The sequence below is a fragment of the Cervus canadensis genome, chromosome 13, assembly GCF_019320065.1.
Source record: "Cervus canadensis isolate Bull #8, Minnesota chromosome 13, ASM1932006v1, whole genome shotgun sequence".
NCBI classification, from domain to species: domain Eukaryota; kingdom Metazoa; phylum Chordata; class Mammalia; order Artiodactyla; family Cervidae; genus Cervus; species Cervus canadensis.
Window position 1 is genome coordinate 3242449 of NC_057398.1, and position 23348 is coordinate 3265796.

Sequence of the window (23348 nt, forward strand, 5' to 3'; positions counted from 1 at the left end):
AGATATCAGACAGACAAAGAAAATACAGCCACATGTTAAAAATTGATGAGTCTAGGTGTTGTATGTGGGTGATCACCGTACAAGTATTTTTATTTAATTTTTATAATACAAACTTATAAAAGAATATATGTAACAAACATGCAAATTTACCTTCCAGTTAACAGTATCTAGTCACAGCTCTTTGATACTCACCATCTAAAACATCTTCATTCAGTATCACATTACTCAGTAGTATTCACTTTGCTACTACACTGGAAGCATGTACAACTGAAGCTCAGTTTTAAAAGGATGCTACAAATTCACATTCACGGGCACAGGGAGCTCTGCTCAATGTTATTCAATGTTCTATGGAAGCCTGGGTGGGAGGGGAGCTTGGAGGGAGAATGGATGCTCTGCCCGTATTGCTGAGTCCCTCTGCTGTGCGCCTGAAGCTATCACGGCGTTCTTAATCATCTATACTCTAGTACAAAATAAAAACTTTAAAAGACGTGCACATTCATGGGTGAACTTACCCATCTTCCTATAAAAGGGGTGCATTTATTGATGAATATAAAAGTCGATTCTGAAGATCACATTTTGCAAGGTTCCACTGATGTAAAGATCTGTGTGTGTGTGTGTGTGTGTGTGTGTATGTGTACACACATATCATAGAGAGATGACCATTTGCCAAGAGGCAAACAAGGATTATCTCTGAGTGCTGGATTATCAGGCGACATTATTCTCTTCTTTGTATGTGTTAGTTTTACTTGGTTCTTTACAATGAATGTTATATCATCTTAAAACACAAAAGTGTAAGAAAACAAGTAGTCATTTTGTCTTTAGTTTCGTCCTATTTAATCTGTTCTTGTTAGCCAGAAACATATTCTATACACATAGTACCCAGGCATGAAATTGACTTTCTCAAGAAACATGCAAAAGCGTGGAACTCTTTTCACCTTGTACTTAAACCCGTATTCCTTTTTCTTTTCCACTTAGGATAGCATTTGAGTTTGTGGTTTGTATTTCAAAGAATTAGAAATTCTAAATAAATAACGCCCTTCAGCACTGTATTTTCCTCTGTACCTTAGGAAAGAATTATTCATGTACTGTAGGCAGGCCAAACCATAAGAAAAGTAAGTCAAACTGACTGTTACATTTTCAGTGAGTCTCTTTTTACTCACTTAAAGCATTGTCATAAAGGCAGATCTGTACATTTCCACAGACCTGCCTTTTAGAGTTCTTATCTCATGGTATATCTTATAAATGGATTGCACACACTTTGTTTTCATATCGGTATACATAATTATGAATGAGCTCAAAATACATTGTTGTATAGTGTATACTTTTCCTCATCATGTTTATTACGATGATGAAATTTATTCTTAATTTTTAACATCTTCAGCCATATTTATTGGATGTTCACCATGGCTGCAGGTGGACCCTGCTTATAAAGTGGTTAATTTAAATATTTCAAAAACTAAAAACATATATGGCAGAAGCCTTCACAATATTGTAAAGTAATTATCCTCCAATTAATATAAAAAACAAATTCTTAAAAATTAGCAACATGCAACAAGCAGAACAAGAATAACTTTCTTACCCTCTTCTTTTAGTGGATTAAAACATAATCACTGCTGTTCACGCTGATGTACTCAGGGTAGCTCATGCAAAAATAGAAAATTGTAACACAACACAATTACTAGTATACTTCTTTCTGGTTTGCTTCATTCATCCTTCTGAGCAAACCCTTTCTGAAGTAAGGATCAGAAAAATTCCCTAACAGTGATGTAGTAGATGGAGTCCTCAATGAAAAACATCAAAGATCTATTAATATAATCTAGTCTTATTCCTGCTATTAACTAGTTAAGTGATTTCTACAAATTACTTAACTGATGTATCGATTTTGTGACTGGAGGAACAAATGGTTTGAACTGGGTGTCTTTAAGGTCCTAATGCATGATGTTCAAATCTGGAAAACACTGTCTCTGATCTCCCTTGAAGGGAGGAAGGGGAAGCAGAAGGACCGTGTCAACACAGCCAGGTTCTAGAGCTGCACTGGCCCCGGTGGATACATCAGTTTGCCTCACGCTGTCAGACCTCCCCCATGCCAGTGTCTAAGCAGCAGAGCTCTGAGTTTCCGTTCAATGATCCCTTGTCTGTGCTTGTTTGTGTCAGATGCAGTGTGTAGCCTGGTTGAAATCAGCACATCAGTGAGATCAACTCCCCTTTGAAGCCACGTCTCCTTGCAGCTAATGAGGCTTGTCCATCCCTCTTTGTCTCTGGGGCTCCTGTGTCTTTTCTCCCCATATCTCCCCCTGACCACTTTCCCCTTGTCTGAATAGCATCATAGGTTGATGCTTAGACCTCGCTCCAGTGTAACTCCCTAGGATTCCTGTAAATGGTAAGAGGATTACAAGTAAATGTGCAGCTGAAATCTGAAAGTGGCTTTGGTAACAGGGCATCAGGGTATCGCTGTTTCTCCAGCAGAGGGTCTGCTGTGATAAGATGCCCTTGACTCGGACAGAAACATCCTCAGCAGGGCACGTCATCGACTCGGTGGGCGTGCCTGCGGATTTCATCTGCAGGGGCAGGGACCGGGAGCACCTTTCAGCCAGGACGGGAGAAGGGTGGCCCCAGAGCTGGAAAGCAGGAGAACCAAAGATGACGAGGGTGGCTCCGAGGATGGGTCAGAGGCAGCACAGGTGAGACGACCCTCTCCTGCCCCGCAGACGATGCTGGGACTATTGGAAAGGGATGCTGAAAAGGCCAGACAGAGTTCACAAGTGGCAGAAGAATATTGTGAACTTCCTCTTGCCATCTGCCTAGGAAACACATCTTACATCTATTTTAACAACATACTATTTGACTCCAGCTGCCTGAAAATCCTCTCTGGCTGGTCTAAATCATCTATAATTAGCCTCAACATTTTCCATGACTTCCAGAATCCTAACACTAATACAATATTCCATGGTATAGTACATGCTATGAATAATATGCCAAATGCTCTTACGTACATAGATGTAGGTCACTATTGGGCTTCCCCGATGACTCAGCAGGTGAAAAACCTGCCTGCTCTGCAGGAGATGCGGGAGACGCAGGCTTGATCCCTGGGTCCTGGGTCGGGAAGATCCCTTGGAGGAGGGCAAGGCAACCCACTCCAATATTCTTGCTGGGAAAACCCCGGGGACAGAGGAGCCTGGGGTGCTACTGTCCGTGGGGTTGCAAAGAGTTGGACACGCCTGAAGCAACTGAGCACACATGCATAGGTCATCACTAACCCACCAAATCAATCAAATATATTTAAGCCGCAAATTCGTATTGAACACCCACCCTGTATTACTTAGATGTGATGCTATTATAGCAAATAGAGTATATATAATACACTCTATTATATATAGAGTATGAGATTCAGGTGAAATAGCCATCAAAATAAAGAATAAGATACATTTTAAGAGACAAGTTATGATTCCAAACAACAATAATAAAAGCAATAACTACGGGGCTTCCCTGGAGGCTCAGTGGTAAAGGATCCACCTGCCAATGCAGGAGACACGGGTTCGAGCCCTGGTCCCAGAAGATCCCACTTGCCACAGAGCAACAAGCCGGTGGACCACAACTACTGAGCTTGCGCTCCAGTGCCCGGGAGCCGCAATGCAGAAGCCTGTGCATCTACAGGCTGAAACAAGAGAAGCCACCAGTGGGAAGCCTGCGCCCCCGAGCTGGCTGCAACTAGGGAAAGCCCGGCAGCAACAACGAAGACCCAGGCAACCAGAAACAAATAAATAAAACCATAGCAACAGATCAAGAGCCACTGTTTGTCAGTCACTTGCTGCACACCAGGCACTTTTGGACAGCTTTTATTTAATTGTTGATACCAATATTGAGCAGAGAGGTGTCATCTCTCTTCCACAGCTGGGAGGGGGATTTCAAAGCCAGCTTAAAAACTTTGACGTGATTATTTTTTGAGGGGGTGTTCGTATTGTGTCTGTGGTTGTTTTAATCTGCATTAACTGTTACCGTTTAAACATGAGAAGGATTTACTTCCACACTCACTTTTTTAATTTCTCTTGAGAAACTAGAAGATTGTGTGCTACACTAGGGCGTCACGTTTTACATACTAGTAACACGAGTGTGCCGAAGAATTGATGCTTTTGAACTGTGGTGTTGGAGAAGACTCCTGAGAGTCCCTGGGACTGCAAGGAGATCCAACCAGTCCATCCTGAAGATCAGTCCTGGGTGTTCATTGGAAGGACTGACGCTGAAACTGAAACTCCAGTACTTTGGCCACCTCATACGAAGAGCTGACTCATTGGAAAAGACCCTGATGCTGGGAAAGATTGAGGGCAGGAGGACAAGGGGACGACAGAGGATGAGATGGTTGGGTGGCATCACTGACTCGATGGGCATGAGTTTGAGTAAACTCCAGGAGTTGGTGATGGACAGGGGGGCCTGGCGTGCTGTGATTCATGGGGTCGCAAAGAATCGGACACGACTGAGCGACTGAACTGAACTGAACTGAACTGAACGCGATAGAACTGAATCACGGATGTCAGCTCTAAACAAGGCATCGGGTGTCCACGAATGTATTTTTTGAAAAAGGCAAGCGGTTTAACTTGATAAATTTTCACAACATTAATAAGAAATTAATTTTCACAAAGAAGTGCCCACATCAAAAAACAGATCATTAGCAACACTTTCTCACCATTGTGCTCTCCCCCACCTCCCCAACCCGAGGTCATGACTACCTTGACTCTAGCACATAGGTTATTTTTGATTGTTTCTGAATTTTACATGAATCATATACAGTTAATTTTGTGTGTGCCTTCTACCACACATCACTGTGTTTTTGAGACTCATTCACATCGTACTGATGATCTGCAGCTTGTTCATTCTGGTTGTGAATTCTAATTCCGTTCACAAATATATCAATTTTGTTTAGCCATTCCACTGTTGATAGACATCCTGCTTTTTTTCTAGTTTTCGACTATTGCAAATAATGCTGCTGTGACATGCTGGTGCACATTTTCTGGTGAACATAGCTGCATTTTTCTTATGAGAATTAGCCAAAGAGTAGAATTGCTGGGTCACATGGTCTGCGTGGCTTAATTCCAGCATGCGTGCTCAGTCACTCAGCCTTGTCTGACTCTTTGCGACCCCGTGGACTGGAGCCAGTCAGGCTTCACTGTCCGTGGGATTATCCCAGCAAGCATACTGGAGTGGGCTGCCATTTCCGCCGCTGGGGGATCTTACCAACCCAGGGATCGAACTTGAGTCTCCCGAGGGCCCTGAATTGTCAGGTGAATTCTTTACCATTGAGCCACGTAGGAAGTTCAGCTTAAGTTATTGTCAAAAATATTTCCAAAGTGACTATGCCAATTTACACTCTCCTCAGAAGTGTATGAGTGCTCTGATTACTCCCAATTCTCATCTTCCCCTCTTTTACCTTTTCTTTCCATTTTCCTCCTTCCAACATGAGTATAAGAGTGTCTCATCGGCTTTTAATTGGTATTTCCCTGATGGTGAAAGAAATTGAGTACATTCCATAAATCTGTTGACAATTCTCTTTTGTAAAGTACATGTCAGTCTTTACCCATTCTTTTTTGAGTTGTCCTTCCCTTCTTAGTTTATTATTAGAAAATCTTTATATGTTCGCAATATAAAACTTTGTGAGATGTATATATTACAAATCCTTTTGTCCTACTATGTAGCTTAATTTTTATTCCTTAACAGTGTCTTTTAGTGAGCAAGAATTTTCCTTTGGGTGGGGGGCTTCCCTGGTGGCTCAGAGGGTAAAGCGTCTGCCTGCAATATGGGAGACCTGGGTCTGATCCCTGGATTGGCAAGATCCCCTGGAGGAGGCGTGGTAACCCACTCCAGTATCCTTGCCTGGAGCATCCCATGAACAGAGGAGCCTGGTGGGCTGCAGTCCAGGGGGTCACAAAGTCACGACTGTAAACAAAAATTGTCCTTTCTACTGTAACCCAATTTGCCATTTTTTCATTTCATCCATTCACTAAAAAAAATTTTTTTTAATCGTACTGGGTCTTCATTGCTGCACCCAGGCTTTCTCCAACTGTGGCAAGCGGGCTTCTCGCTGCAGTGGCCTCTCTTGCTGCAGAGCATGTTCTCTAGGCACACAGGCCCAGCAGTTGCGGTGCCCGGGTTTAGTTCCTCCAAGGTATGCAGAATCTTCCCAGACCAGAGACTGGACCCTTGACCCCTGCACTGGCAGGCGGATTCTTATCTACTTCACCACCAAGGTGGTCCAATTTCATTCATTTTTTATGCATCTCATCCTTACATTCATTTCGTATTTTTACTTCTATAAATTTTCATGTCCAGTTTACAAAATTGCTGCCTCTCTGAAGTTCATGAAGATATTCTTCTGCTTTCTGGTGGACTATTTGTTAATAATTTAACTTCTGACATTCAGATCTATAATCCATCTGAAGTTGTTCTTTGTCCATGGTGTTGATGTATGGGTCAGGATATTTTTTTTCTGCATGAATATACAACTGACCCAGCAAAATTTATTGAAAAACAAAACCCATCCCATGACTAGAGTGACAGTTTTGTGATACACTGTTACACAATCAATGTTTGGGACTTTTTCTGGACTCTTTTGAGCTCTTTGGGCAATTCATTCTTATACCAATACTGCAGCTGCTGCTGCTAAGTCACTCCAGTCATGTCCAACTCTGTGTGACCACATAGACGGCAGCCCACCAGGCTCCTCTGTCCCCGGGATTCTCCAGGCAAGAACAGTGGAGTGGGTTGCCATTGCCTTCTCCAGTGCATGAAAGTGAAAAGTGAAAGTGAAGTCGCTCAGTCCTGTCTGACTCTTCACCACCCCATGGACTGCAGCCCAGCAGGCTCCTCCGTCCATAGGGTTTTCCAGGCAAGAGTACTGGAGTGGGGTGCTGTTGCCTTCTCCTGTCTTATTTACCATGCCTTTACCAAAAAATGATGTCTAACGCTGTAAGCCCTTCAGCATTGCTCTCCAAGATTGCTTTGACTAGGCTTGTCCATTGCATTTCCACATAAATTTTATTTTATTTTATTTTTTAATTGGAGGCTAATTACTTTACAGTATTGTGGTGGGTTTTGCCATACATTGACATGAATCAGCCATGGGTGTACACGTGTCCCCCATCCTTAACCCCCCTCCCACCTCCCTCCCCATCCCATCCCTCAGGGTCATCCCAGTGCACTGGCCCTGAGCACCCTGCCTCATGCATCGAACCTGGACTGGAGATCTACGTGTATATTATCATATGTGAAACAGTTCGCCAGTCCACATAAATTTTAAAAAGAGTTTGGCAGTTTACTGAAAATATTTTCTGAGATGTTGACTGAGATTACGTTGTATACTTCAATTTTGAGAAAATGTATATCTTTACCTTATTTGTCTTCTGAACCATGAATGTGGTATATAATCTCCATTTATTTAGATAATCAGTTTTTCTCAGAAATGTTCTGCTGTCTTAACTATAGGGGTCCTGCAAAATTTTACGAGATTTATCTCTAAAAATTTGATGTTATTTGATACTATTCTGTAAATTGCGCTGTGTTTTTACTTTCATTTTCTCTTTGCTCTTGATACATAGAAATGTAATTGGTTTTTACATAATGACTTCATATCCAGCAAATGTAGTTTCAGTGTTATTAAATTCACCTGTGATTTTTAGTACTTTGTCGATTCATTTGGATCGTCTACACACTTGACCGTATTTCTTTCACTCTTAGCTTTCTGTCTTTCTTCGTTTCCCCGCCTTCTTGTACCAGGATGGCCCTCCAGTACCCGGCTGAAAAGCAATGATGCTGCTGAGAAACAGTTTCTCAACCCCAAACTCAGGGAAAGCCTTCAATATTATGCGATTAACTATGGCATCTGCTGCAGGGTTTTGTTCTGTTTTTTTAAATAGAAGCTCTTTTTTTAGATTAAGGAAGTGGCTCTCTCTTCCCAGTTCACTGAGTTTTTTTATGACACCATTTATTTCTTTTCTTCTTGGATCTGAGGAGATAATTACGGGAGTACTGTCTGTCTCTCTCTTTCTCTCTGTCTCCGTTTATTTCTCTCCCAATTACATGGGAGAATACATTGCTCTTTGAATGTTAAATCTTCTTTGCATTCTTGGAGTAATGTCATGATGCATATTATTCTCTTTATATTTCTTTATATGTGCTAATATTTTATTTAGCATTTTTGCTTTCTTTTGCACTTTCCTTGTAATGCCAGTGTAAACTTTCAATAACAAGACTGTGCTGCCCTCTTAAAATAAAATGGAAGATATTTCCTTTTTGTTCATTCTTTGAGAGAGTTAATAGAAGATTAGAGTTGCTTCTTGTGAAATCTATATGGGTCTGGAAGGTTGAGAGGAGAAGGAATGGAATCATTAATTATGGAACCAGTTTTTAGGTTAAAAAAGAAAGCAGCTTTGCTAATTCCTGTCCAGGAAGTTTGGATAAGTATTCTCAAGAAATGCATTTATTTAGTCTAAATTGACAACTTTCTTAATATAAAGTTGTTCTTAATGTTCTTTTGCTATTTTTTTTTAAGTTTGTAGGATCTAACAGGTGCAGCCACTGAAAAGCAGTATTTACTTCGCTTATTTACAATAGCTGAGAGGTATAACCCTAGGTATCCCTCACTAGGTGAATGAATAAAGAAAATGTGTTTGTGTCTGTATATGCGTGTCTGTGTGTGTATAAAAACATTATGTTGTACACCTTAAACTAATACAGTGCTCTATGTCAATTATATCTCAATAAAACTGGAAACAAATTTTAATATTCACAAGTTCAGTAGTGATACCATTTTTAAAAATTACTGGTGTCAATATTTTATCTTTTTTCTCTTTTGTCCTAATCATTTCTGCTAAATATATGCTAATCTTTTCAAAGAACCATTTTGAAGGTTTTGTTGATTTTCTCACTTATATTTGTTTTCTATTTAATTGATGATTTTGCTCATATGTATTTCCTCCTTTCTTGTGTCTTACTTTGGTTTGATTTGCTACTTTATTTCTAGTTTCTTGAGATGAAGGCTTCAGTTCAGTTCAGTTCAGTTCAGTCACGCAGTCTGTTTGCAACCCCCTGAATCGCAGCATGCCAGGCCTCCCTGTCCATCACCAACTCCCGGAGTTTACTCAAACTCACGCCCATCAAGTCGGTGATGCCATCCAGCCTCTGTCGTCCCCTTGTCCTCCTGCTCCCAATCCCTCCCAGCATCAGGGTCTTTTCCAATGAGTCAGCTCTTCACATGAGGTGGCCAAAGTACTGGAGTTTCAGTTTCAGCATCAGTCCTTCCAATGAACACCCAGGACTGATCTCCTTCAGGATGGACTGGTTGGATCTCCTTGCAGTCCAAGGGACTCTCAAGAGTCTTCTCCAACACCATAGTTCAAAAGCATCAATTTTTCGGCGCTCAGCTTTCGTCACAGTCCAACTCTCACATCCATACATGACCACTGGAAAAACCATAGCCTTGACCAGATCTTTGATTTTTGATGTCCACTATTGTCCACCACTAACTTTACTCATTTATATTACCTTTTTCATCTCTAACAGCATTTTGGGTTCATAAATCCTTTAAATGGTTTAAGATCAGTGTTACATATATATATGTTGATAGGAAGTAAAAGAGCAAAGATTCAAATCCAGGCTATATTACCCTTAAATCCATGGTCTTCCCTCTCATATCGGGTTGATTCTACAAGCCATTGGGTGAAAAGAAGAGCATGTAGCAAAGCAAAAGGAAAGCTTGACTGGGGCACACTTCCTGCAAAGTGCGGAGCAGCTTCTGGAGGAGACAGAGAAGTGGGAGAATCAGACCAGCTGAGTCTAGATCCTCCCTAAGCGTGAGTCTTTCCACTTCTGTGGCCATTGCTTCCTCAAGTGGAACGCAAGATGCGTGGACTAAGCATTCCCAAGGTCCTCTTCCATGCTAAGAGCAGAGATTCAAAGAGGAAATGATGATCAAAGGTTTTAATGTTATAGAGAGGTTTAAAATGCCTAGTATAGGAAATAGGCAATGCACTTTTTAATCACATAATCACTGTACTTCTAAAAGCGGAAGTGTTAGTCACTCAGTTCTATGCAACTATTTGCAAGCCCAAGGACTGTAGCCCACCAGGCTCCTCTGTCCATGGAATTCTGCAGGCAAGAACACTGGTGTGGGTAGCCATTCCCTTCTCCAGGGGATCTTTCTGACCCAGGGATCAAACTCAGGTCTCGTGCACTGCAGGCAGATTCTTTCCATCTGAGCCACACGGAAGCCCCGTATTTCTAAAGGTGGGAGCCAAATGGTGACAGTTTTAAAATTAAATGGGTTTTATGCCTTTCTCCAGTGGACGGGGAACTCTGTGCAGAAGAACATCTTGCAGAGTCTTACACAGTGGAGTAAGGTTATAGCAAGGGTAGAAAGCACAGACTTCGTCAGCCTGAGTAACACTTGGGTTCCTGGGTCCTCTTTTTCATAGCTAGAGAGTTACAGGCACAAGATAGCACCAATCAAGAAAGATCATCACAAATGGCAAAAAATAATAATAATTACCTTGGTTTTCAACATCAAAAAAGTACTGTAAAGGGTTTGTACTAAAAAAAAAAAAAATCCAAGATAAACAACATCTTATCCAGTCAAGACAAACTTGACAAGTCCTCACACAAAGACAGTTCATAAGACAGTGGTAACAAAAATCCCTTCAGTGACCTGAGGTTTTCATCTATGACTTTATAGGAGCAAAAAAATTATAAATAAGAGGTTTAATTCTCCCTGTTGAAAGGAAGGGGAAGAAAGACTATCCTCTCATTTTTCTTAAAGCATTGACCTTCGAAAATTTGTAATTTTAAGTACTGTCTCCTCTCTTTAAAATGTGTACACACATCCTTTTGGAAGCAAGATAGAAAACCTTTTGTCAGCTTTGTGACCAGGACTGTGCTCCCAAGCACTTGGGAGAGCCCTCCTTGAAATATAACTTCAAGGGAGACTGCACGCCTATCTCTGTTTCCATGGGAAGGTAGAAATCCAACTGCAGTGGATACCTTGCTCCAAGTTCAAAATTGAAAACTGAAAATAAAAGTCTCTCAGTTGTCAACTCTTTGTGACCGCATGGACTGTAGCCCATCAGGCTCCTCTGTCCATGGGATTCTCTAGGCAAGAACATTGGAGCGGGTTGCCATTCCCTTCTCCAGGGGATCTTCCCAACCCAGGGATTGAACCCTGGTCTCCTGCATTGCAGGTGGATTCTTTATAGTCTAAGCCACTCCCTCATAAAAACATTAAGCATTTGTTTCTTCTCTGGATAAAGCCAATAAGCTAAAATAGATGGTGACGCCAGTTTCCAAAGTAAAGTTTGGATGAACTATGAGTGACTGTCAAGTTTTTTTACTTGAAGGCTAGTTATTCTTTATTTCAAGTCTGGAAAATATTGATATAGTGGATTGTATCCACCTGACTATATCAATCAATGAGTTCTTTTTTTTCTTTTGTCTCTTCAGTCTCTTAGCAGATTACCTGTGGTGCATGGGTCTGGATGAAGGCTTATTCAAGAACAAAAGTGCTTTTGTTCTCTATGAACTTTGTGGAGAGGGTTTCTGAATTCAAAGATGATTTTGTTCTTATTTATATTTGCCAAATGCATAGTAGGGTTGAATCTAGCATTGATCCTCCTGAGACTTTAAAGCATATTCCAAGATAAAGTACCTCATCTTTGTAGCTAAACTTCTCTGATGTCTGCTCCCAGCCAACTGAATCACTGTCTAGACGTGGATTGTGCTAGGAGCGGGAAGGAGATGGAGAGAGTGAAGTCTTGAGCCTGGACCCCAGGAAGCATGTTCCTGACATCATAATTATTTTGTTTATCTCCCAGTAACTTTCTGGAGCTGGGTAAGTGTCCTCCATGTAAACACTCTCTCACATAGAAGAAATAAAGTGAAGTGAAGTGGCTCAGTCGTGTCCGACTCTTTGCGATTCCATGGACTGTAGCCTATCAGGCTCCTCTGTCCATGGGATTTTCCAAGCAAGAATACTGGAGTGGATTGCCATAGAAGCAATAAAGGGAGGTATTAAAGTCCAGTGATCCAGAGTTCAGAAAGAAGGAAAGCAGAAGTGAATATACTTGGGACTTCCTTGGGAGCCCAGTGGTTAAGACTTTCCCTTCTAATGCAAAGGGTGCATGTTCGATCCCTGGTTGGGAAGATAGATCCCACATGCTTCATGGCCAAAAACCCAGAATGTAAAACAGAAGCATTATTGTGACAAATTCAATAAAAACTTTAAAAATGATCCTCATCAAAAAAAAAATCTTAAAAAAAGGAAGAAAGGAAGGAAGAAAGCAGAAGTGAAGGTAACTTGAAGCTACTGGGTGTGAGTTTCAGGGCCTTTGGTTTAATGGACCCTTTGCAAGGACCTCAGGAGGTGTTTACATGGTCATATATGTTTAGAGAATTGGCAAAAGTAAGATGTTTCTGTATTCTTTTTGATAAAGAGGACCCACCAAATCCTGTAAGCTCTTCCTGTGAGAGAAAGCAGAGAAATAAACCAGGAGCAAGAAAAGGTGGAAGAGTAACTGTGAATTTATGTATGTTCCCAAGACAGGGTTTTCAAAAGAAAGTAGGCACTTTCCAAAAATAGCCACCACATTTTCTTAGGAAAAAATAATTTTTTAAAAAAATTCCTGCCAAGTAATAGGAAATTCAGCTACCCAAATGACCTAAATTCTTGACATCCAACTGAAAGCCTGTCAGAAAATAGTTCTCCAATACATCTGCTTTTCTTACACATAATTTATTTCACATTTTTAAATAGCAACAGCTGAAAAGAAAATAGTGTGATCATTACAATCATACTTTCTTTCGAAAACAGAATGTTTTTAGGAGTTTAGGACTTTAAATTATGAAAGTGCAGGTGAAATTTTTTTCTCCCATGTACTTAAAGTATTCCAGCAAAACTGCAAAAATCACTACTTCTGGGCCATTTTTTCATATTACTATTAAAATGTGAGTCTATGCAGCAGAAGATAATGAAAACCCTTCTCCAACATCCTTGTTTCTAAAAAACTCTGAATCAAAATAAGAGGAAAGTTCATTGAGCACAGCCCCAGGTGGGCTGGGGGATGCAGAGACACAGAAAGAGCAGCCAGTCCAAGCATCAGCCTCCTATGAAAGGGCACGTCCTGCACCTGCCAGAATCCCAGACGGTCCTGAGCCCGCGGCCTCCTCCTCTGTGTTGGGTGGGGCTTTACTGAAGGTGGAAGAGTGAACAGAATCTGGACTCAGAGACTAGAAAGGAATGGATTTGGGAGCCCCAGAGATGAAAGGAGAGCAGTGACTTGGCCCCCACCCACCCTCTGGAGGCCTTAAGCTTTGCAGACTTACTGTGAAAAACCCATGGGGTTTCTGAAGGTGACTAGAATATGCTTTTTTTTTTTTTTTCTTTTTCATGATGTTTTATTAAGGATACTGACTATAACTCCCAGTAGAACCTTGTTGCTTATTTATTCTATATATAATATAAAACTGTAGTGCTAGAGAAGACTCTTGAGAGTCCCTTGGACAACAAGGAGATCGAACCAGTCCATCCTAAAGGAAATCAGTCCTGAATGTTCATTGGAAGAACTGATGTTGGCGCTGAAGCTCCAATACTTTGGCCACCAGATGTGAAGAACCAACTTATTGGAAAAGATCCTGATGTTCAGAAAGACTGAGGGCAGGAGGAGAAGAGGGTGGCAGAGGATGAGATGGCTGGATGGCATCACTGACTCAATGGACATGGGTTTGAGCAAGCTCTGAGAGATGGTGAAGGACAGGGAAGCTTTGGGGTATGCAGTCCATGAGGTTGCAAAGAGTCAGATACAACTGAGCGACTGAACAACAACATCAGCAACAACATCTGCTGGTTCCAAACTTCCAATCCAACCCTCCCCTTGGCAACCCAAGTCTATTCTCTATGCCTACGCGTCTGCTTCTATGTCAAGGATAAGTTCATTTGTGTCATACTTTATATTCCATATGTAAGTGCTATCATATGGTACCTGTCTTTCTTTTTTGACTTACTTTGCTTAGTTGATCATCTCTAGGTCCATCCATGTTGCTGCAAATGGCATTGTTTCCATCTTTTTTATGGTTGAGCAATATTCTGCTGTTTATATGTACCATGTCTTCTTTATCCATGTATCTGCTGATGGACAGGTAAGCCGCTTCCACATCTTGGCTACTGTGACCATTGTGTTGCTGTGAACATAGGGGTACTTGTATCTTTTCCAATTATAACTTTATGTAGATACGTGCACAGGAGTGGGATTGCTAGATCATATGGTAGCTCTTTTTTTCATTTTTTGATGAGCCTCCATACTGTTCTCCATAGCAGCTGCACCAATCAACATTCAAAGGTGGTTAGAACCTTAACCTCGTCTGTCCTTCATAGGAATTCCCTCCAAGATTTTCCTTGCCCTGCACAAGGTATATGTGCCACAGAATCTGAAAAACCAGGGTCACAAGAGAAAGAGGCTATCTTTACCCTGTAATTTTTCAGGCTCTGGTAGGTAAAGAGCATGGGCCTACCCCAGTCTTCCACCTTGAATTCCAATGAGTGATGAAAATGGGCAGTGGTCCAAAGTAAAGATGGGGGCTGGGTCCCCTGGAGCAGGAGCGGCATCTGGGCATGAGGTGTGCAAGGGAGCCGGTGGGGCCAAAGTCAGGCCAACCGCCAGTTCCTCTTGGGACTGTGGGTGGTGGGGAGGTGTGTGATGGGTAATGATCGAGGCCTCCACAAACCGCGTGCTTGATTTTTCATGCTGTTCTGTTCACAAAAGAACTTTGGTGATTAAACAAATTTCACTACTTGTTTCAGCAGGGGCTCTCTTCAACCAGGCTGAAACCTCCTCAGGATCTCTCTCTCTCTCTCTCTTTTTTTTATTTGTGTTTTTGGGGTTTATTTGTCTTTATTTTCTTGTTACCATGGAATATCATCCAGTGATTCCCAAGCAGCAGCGATCTGTTTGATAAGCCAGGTAATTCATTATGAATTAATGATATTATAAAATAATAACTATAAAAATTCTTATTCAAAACATAAATAGAGAGAAAGTCCTAAACAACAGATTCTGAAAACTTCAAATATTAACATTTTCTTAAACTAACCACTATAAGAGTTTTAAGTTTTGTGATCATCTGCTAGACATCAACTGTGTGTGGATATATAACAACAGAAACAAGGTCAGTAATTCCACCAAATATGAAATAATTCTTCCAAACGCTCAACTCATTTTCAAAGGATGCAACTTTCTAAAGCGAATGTGTAAGGAGACGAGTTGATAGCGCTTTTCATTGTACACGGAGGCCACAGAAGCCCAAGCCTGATCTCCTCCATTAGCTCATGACTGAGGGCTAACAGAGACAGATTTTATTTTCTTGGGCTCCAAAATCACTGCAGACAGTGACTGAAGCCATGAAATTAAAAAGCACTTCCTCCTTAGAATAAAAACTATGACAAACCTAGACAGCATGTTCAAAAGCAGAGACATCATTTTACAGTCAAAGGTCTGTCTAGTCAAAGCTATGGTTTTACCAGTAGTCATGTATGGATGTGAGAGTTGGACTATTAAGAAACCTGAGTGCCAAAGAGCTGGTGCTTGTGAAGTGTGGTGTTGGAGAAGACTCTTGAGAGCCCCTTGGACTGCAAGGAGATCTAACCAGTCCACCCTAAAGGAAATCAACACTGAAAATTAATTGGAAAGACTGACGCTGAAGCTGAAGCTCCAACACTTTGGCCATCTGATGTGAAGAGCCAACTCATTGGAAAAGACCCTGATATTGGGAAAGATTGAAGGCAGAAGAGGGCAGCAGAGAATGAAATGGTTGGATGGCATCACCACCTCAGTGGACATGAATCTGATAAAACTCTAGGAGACAGTGAAGGACAGGGAAGCCTGGAGTGCTACAGTCCATGGGGTGGCTAAGAGTCGGACACGATGTAGTGACTGAAAAACAACTATCATCTGATCTAGAAGTTGAATCACAGTTCTGGAGCGCCATTTCCAGGAACCACCTGAAACAAAAAGTTTAGAATTCTCTTTTTCATCTAATCCGACTCAGTTGGAACGGCCCTTGTCTCTTCATGGATGAGAGCACGTGGTGTAGAGGCATTTACAGTACTGATCTGGTGTATGAAAATAGTCGGCCAATTATCAAGACACAGAGACTGCTCCTAAATCCATTGAATGGAACAAGTCAATTCGTAAGAACAAGGTTCTTCAGTCCTCACAACAGGTGATGTTGTCTATTTTACACGATGTGGCCAGCGCTGATTTGACAGGTACGAGGATTTTAAATACTGTATTGAGTAATGTGCTTCTACCTGTAGAAATCTGATAGCTCCCAAGTACATTTCCTGTTAGCACAAAGATTTTATTTATATGGTGAAAAAGAAGCTGCGGCCCCCGAATGTGCCTTGTTTACTTTCACACTTCCAAATAGAAAACGTAAACACTTGAACGTAAGAAAATGCCAAAAGTGGGATGAATTATACAAAATACACATTTTGAACAGTGCGTCATATAGCTAATGCTGACCACCTCAGTGACAGCAACATATGGCGCTTACATAATAATTCACCATGAACACAGTCACAGAGGCCAAGTTTAACATTTCATAGTATCAAGACCCTCAATTCGGCACAAGAAACAGCTTACAGAACTTAACACGAAGTGATTTAGAATATGTCTCTTCCTAAGTAATTTTCATTTCAACATTTTTGCTTTTTTATGTTCAGTCTTGCAATATGAAAATGCAGGCAGATAATTTTTTTAAAAAGCAAACAAGAAAACAACAAAAACAAACTCATATGCTATTCACTTATAGTTTCAAGTAATAATAAATGAGGTTTTGAGGTTTTAACTAGGTGTCCTGAAGTTATCATCATCTAGGTTTATTTGAAGTCTTTGAGACTTTTAAGTCGAACACAATGTTTATGACATAAAGGGATTTAAATGTGACCTTGCTGACATTATAGTTAAAACAGCCATATCTGGTTTACACAAGATAACTTTCATTTATAAGTTCCTGTGATCACTCTGTTTACAGAATGAGATTGGTATTCTAGGGTTTTATTTATTACTCATAGCTTTACTATAATTATGCTAATTTTCTACTTTGAGCAAAGAGGTATTCTTAAAGGGGTGTATCTGAGTAGGTTTCAGTTGGACCCATTTCATATTCAAGATCTATAACATATTCTCTTTGAAAGCCCAAAATGTTGGAAGCAAAATCTTTTGACTCAGTATAATCACTGTTTCCTTTAGTAGATGGACAATTTACATATTAATAGTTCAATAAAGGACAAGTGTTGTGTTCCATCTAAGTCTTCTTCTTTCTCTTTTTTTTCTTATTTTCTTGTCTGTGCCACATGGCATGTTGGATCATAGTTCCCTGACCAGGGATGGAACCCACATCCCCGGCATTGAAAGCACAAAAGTCTTAACCTCTGGACCGCCAAGGACGTCCCTTCGCTTATGTTCTTGGCATCGGATCAGGCCAGGACTCCTTAGTCTTGACAGTATCGGTCTTATGCTTGGGTAGTTCTTTGCCATGAGGGCCTTTCCTGAGCACCGTACCATGTTCAGCCGCATTCCTGGCCTCCGAACACTGGATGCCAGCAAGACTTCCCAGTTGCAACAACCAAAAATGTCTCCAAATGTCCTGGGTGTAGGAGGTGGGGGGCAGATGGATGGGGGTAAATTGGCCCCCAGTTGACAACAACCACTAGATTGGGCGTTAGAAATTTTAGAAAATAAATAAAATACAGAAGAAACAGAAGACTCTCTTTGACCTAGCATTTGGATTCGCCTCGGCTGACGGCGGGCTTTCTCCTCTGTCCCCGCAGCGCGGAAGCGTGGTCCCCCGAGGGGCGCGGAGGGATGCTGTGTCGTCCGGCCAGCGGGGCTGCAGGGACTCTTGATCTCCCCGGCCGCGCTCTGCGGATGAAACCGCACAGGAATTGTCTCCCCCGGGCTCTTCTGGGGTCCGTGGAAAAATCTCCATCTCTCACACAGATGAATTGCAGAAACCGGCAAGCTTTTCAAGTGCGGAAGAATGGGCTTTGTCTAAGCCGAAGTGATTTTCAATGAAAGCGCACATTTACATCGGTCGGTGCCGGCCTCCTGGGGTGCGCGGGCCCGGACCCCCGCGCGGGGTGGCCCTCCCACCAGGCCTGTGGCCCCGGCCCGCCCGTGGTCAGTTTTGATGTGGGCCTGGGGGTCCTGCTCGGAGCGGGCTCCGCCCGGGGCCGCTCGTCCTGACAGAAAACGTTAACAAGCGCGCGCACTGCGCGCGGGCGTCTCCTGCAGCGATCCTGACCCGAGGCCACGGATTCCGTAGTGAGTTTACGGCTTCATAGCATGGTTTTAATTTAGTCACCTCAAAGATTTGCGTTCCTCAGACTTGCAAGCCGCCCGCCCGCTCCCCTCCCCGGAGCGCCCCCTCGCCGCCCCCCGCCCCCAGAGGAAGTTTCTCTTGTAAAGAGCGCGGCGGCCACTGGGGAAGCTGAGCAGCAAAGGCAGAGCGCGAGAGGCAGGTTGGTTTTTATTTCCTCCTTCAAAAGGCAGCTCAGAGGGCTGCTTTCTGCTTGTGTCCTTACCCAGTCTCCACAATACCCCCTGCCCTGTCCCCGCCGCCATGTTGTTTCCTATTTATCAGGCTTTTAGGCAGTCTGAGCAGCTTCTCATCTGGACGCTGACCGCAGGAAATTTAGATAGCTCTGAAAAAGAGAAGACTTAGCTCTGAGACGGACTGAACCTTTTCTGCAGATGCTTCACGGGGGGCGGACTTACTTCACGCAGTAGTCTGCGCTCAAGCTGACTGGGCTCTTCTCCTTATTTACGTTTTGGTGGTGGGCTAGCTCTTGGCTGAGGGGTCTTTCCTGGGGGCCTGGGTGTTGAGCACAACCCCCGGGCTTTACTCACTGGGTGTCACAGCAACTTCCACCCTTGGCATGACAACCGAGAACATCTCCAGACGTTGCCAAGTGTTGCCTGGGGGTCGTATTACCCTGATTGTTTAGTCGCTAAGTCACTTCTGTCTCTTTGCGACCCCACGGACTGTAGCCCGCCAGACTCCTCTGTCCATGGGATTCTCCAGGCAAGAACACTGGAGTGGGTTGCCATTTCCTTCTCCAACCCCCTGATTAGAACCATTGATTTAATGTCACAGGGAGTAACTGTTTGTCATTTTATTATGTTCTGGAATTTTAAGACTGCTGAACATTTACTACTAGAAACCCCGGGCACAGAATCAGATAGCTTTGCTTTTCCCCAAAAGAAAACATTCCTCCCTGTTTTTTTAGATTTCGATTTTACTGATCATCAGTATTTCAAGGACAAGTGTCATAGATTTTGCCAACTTTTCATTTTCTTTCGGAAAGGAAGACTCATATACTTAATTTTTTTTTTAATTTTGCCAAATATCTTGATAGAGATGAAATGGAGAGAAACCTGTTCAGTTGGAAGCCAGGGTGTTTCCTTTTTCATGAGTGTTTTCAGGGTAAGTGGATTTTTTTCATAGTCAATAGGAACGTGATTTTCTCTCTAGCACTTGCCTGCTGCTCTCTTCTTGACACCTTCTCGTTTTTCCTGACAGAGTCCAGATCCTCTGTGCTGCCACGTGTTCCAGGGAAGCTGGGCCATGAGATAAGGTGTACCCATTGTCGATCATTCACTTATGACTGAATAACAGGGAACCGAGGGGCTTAGGATTTTAGTAAGGAAATATCACCAGGTCAGCAACAGACAAATTACACCACATAAAACCCTTGAAAATTAAATCAATTCATGTGGTCTTTATACCAGTAATGCACAAGGTATACTTTAAGAAATGTTTTTAACAAGTGCATTTTAATTTTATGAAAACTATAAATAAAAAAATAAAACTATAGATATCATTGCAACTGAGTACTTTTTTATTTTTTTCAAGTAAGCAATTAAAATAGAGCTTGCTCATTGCACTTTGCATTTTAGCTTTATCCTTGACACATGAACTTGAAATAAAGGCCATTTGCTAGAATCTACAAGAACTCTGGTGTAAAGCAGGGGACTTGACATGGGAAAAGTAAAATAATCACAAAGGTGGACAAATAAAGAATCAAAAGACATAGTTATGCTTAAAAATACAATGATATTTTTGCATTCATCGTTGCATTTTACAGGATACTGTTATTATTGTACAATGTGTGCAGTTGCTAAGTCTTGTCCAACTCTTTGTGACCACCAGGACTTCAGGCCACTAGGTTCCTCTGTTCATGAAATTTTCCAGGCAAGAGTACTGGAATGGGTTGCCATTTCTTATTCCAGAGGATCTTCCTGACCAAGAGTTCAAACCTGTGTTTCCTGCATTGAGGGCAGATTCTTTACCATTGAGCTACCAGGGAAGCCATTATATAAGATAAGTCACAAAACAGTATAAAAAACTTAAGTAATAAGATCCCAGTGAATAACAAGCAGATAGTTTTTAATTATTTATTTATTATTGATTGATTGGTTGATTGTTAGTAGGAGCAGGGGTGGGGTGCAGAGTATGAATTTTGTGGTGCATTAGGTGAAACAAAGTGAGATGAATTTCTCAGTACTGAGTAGTGCTGGAGAGACTCTTCAGGATAGCAGTCAGAAATGATGTCTGTCTCTGCAAAACCTCTCTTGCTGTGCAGATTTAGAAAGAAAAGCAAGTTTTTGCTTGCAGGCATTAATTGTAACCGGCCACAGCAACTGGAGGGATTTTATTGCCTGGATCTGTGAGGTGCCAAACATGAACAGAAACTGCAGAACTTTAACAGTGGGATTGAAGATCAATTAAAACACGGCACTGAAAAAGACTGACTTTGGAGTGAGTATGGAGAGACGGGGATCATCTCTAATTAGTGCAGCAATTCCGAGGTAAATTACCACCCAGGTGAATTGTTTGGGCTTCCCACGGTGCATAGATCAGAGTAAGATGCAGAAGATGGGCAGAGAGTGTCAACAGAAGACATTCGTCAGAGGGTCAGGAACAAGAAAATTGCACTAATTGCTCCTGATTACAATTCTCAGTAATAATCAGGCAAGAATAAATGGAAACTAATACAGAAGAACATTGTTGTTAAATTTTCATATTATTTGTAGATAGTGGGCTTCCCTCATAGCTTAGTCGGTAAAGAGTCTGACTGTAATGCAGGAGACCTGGGTTCCATCGCTGGAGTGGGAAATCCCCCAGAGAAGGAAATGGCTACCCACTCCAGTATTCTTGCCTGGAGAATCCCATGGACAGAGGTGCCTGGCGGGCTACCGTCTATGGGGTTGCAAGAGTCGGACACGACTGAGCGACTGAGCGCACAGCACAGCACTTGTAGATAGCAGATATGTTTAGTGCAGGTTAAACCATTTAGTAAACTGGACATATTATTTCATAGTAGAGGCTTCTTTCTGCCCAACTAGTTATTGCATTGGCTTTATGTCGATGAATGTTTAAAGAATAGCTTGGAAGCATCATCTTAAGATGGTAAAATGATGGATCTGAATAACAGCTTTTGACAAAATTTTGATGCTTACAGTTGAATAACCTGTAAAACAGCAGAATTGAAATTAGCCTATTAGTTGGATATGTGTTCATACACATTAGTTTAGTATTAATGTGAATTAGGTCAGTCAATATTATCTTGTCTCATTGCTATATGATCCTGTTATCTACATGCCAAGTCACTTTAGTCATGTTGATTCTTTGTGACCTTATGGACCATAGACCACCAGGCTCCTCTGTCCATGGGATTCTCCACGCATGAACACCAGAGTGGGTTGCCAAGCCCTCATCCGGTAGATCTTCCTGACCCAGGGATCGAACCCATGTCTCCTGCATCTCCTGCATTGGCAGGCCGCTTCTTTACCACTAGTGCCACCTGGGAAGCCCCTGTTATGCACATAATGTTGCAAAGAGGCCCTTGGAATACCCTTTCCATGAAAGAGAAGAACTCGTTCAAAGAATTTTACTACAGACATTTTATATGTTCTGATGACAATAACTGTCATCCATTCATTCGTCTAATATACACACCTGCACACAAACGCATGCAGATATAGGAGGCACCGCCCTGGTTTGCTCAGTGTAAGATGTGAACAAAGCTCCAGCCCCTTTCCTCGAGAAGTTCTCAGTCTGGCGAGGCATGGTCCCTGAGGAGGGGTTTGAGAACAGAACAATGGGAAGGTCATTAAGAGTTTTAGGCAGACAGCGACATAATCTGATTTACACTTTTTAAATCTCCCAGGACTCTGCAGACTGTCTTGTAGGGAATCTAGAATGAAAGTGAAAGAAACAGTTGGATGCCGTTGCTGTGGGCAACATGAGAAAGGATGGTGCCTGAAAATAAGGACTGTCAGAGTGAGGCGGAGGGAAAGCGGTGGGCTGCAAGCTCAGTGGAGACCTGACGTCCCCACCTTGACTATGGTGGTGGGCATGACGTGGGAGGGAGATGTGAAGGTAGAAGGGTTCAAAATTGAAAGATTCTTTGTAAAAGAAAAAAAAATTGAAAGTCTGATTCATGGCACTTTAATACAGGAACCAAACTAGAAGAATTCGTTGGCAAAAGGGATGACAGAATTTTTGAATTTCGAATTAAAGGATAGATGTGATACTGAAACCGGGTAATAGGATGAATTCCAGGGCTGAATAGAAATAAACTGATTTGGAATCATTGGATTGTGGCTAGGATGACGGTGATAATTGGAGTTGGTTAAGCTAACTTCTCTCTTTTTCATCACCCACAACAAATTTTGGAAAATTACCACCCCCAATATATTTTGAAACAAACAGGCAATTCGGTTTCTCAAGCTCCCACAGATTCAGGGATTGCAATGTGAACTTGCCCTCACCCATAAGAGGTGAGAGGAACTACCCTCCTGCTGGGTGGGCTTCTAGAAAACATGCTTCTTGCCGGATAGAAGAGCCAGAGGAGGCCTCTCTCCCTCCCTCTTTCCTCTGCTCTTCCTTAAATGCCCTTTTGCCTTCCACCCACGCCCTCTGACCTGTCAGCCAGGAATCATCTGGTTTAGTGATGTGTTTCCTTGTCTCTGCTCAAGCTGCCATGACCCTTGCATGCGTGCTAAGTCGCTTCAGTCATGTCTGACTCTTTGTGACCCCGTGGACTGTAGCCCACCAGGCTCCTCTGTCCTTGGGATTCTCCAGGCAAGAATACTGGAGTGGGTTGCCAGGCCCTCCTCCAGAGGATTTTCCCGACCCAGAGATCAAACCCGCATTGCATTACATCTCCTGCATTGCAGGCAGATTCTTTACCACTAGCACCACCTGGGAAGCCCGCTGAGACCGTTGCTTGGGTCCATAAAACATGATGAAGG

General features: G+C 42.2%; 1 long non-coding RNA gene across 1 annotated transcript; it reads left to right on the forward strand.

Moving 5' to 3' along the window:
- The first annotated feature begins 18196 nt into the window (after positions 1–18196).
- Positions 18197–19905, forward strand: LOC122452221. The gene is made up of 3 exons (XR_006272632.1): positions 18197–18550; positions 19448–19515; positions 19612–19905. It is a non-coding gene; the product is annotated as an uncharacterized LOC122452221 (long non-coding RNA).
- Positions 19906–23348: the final 3443 nt, after the last annotated feature.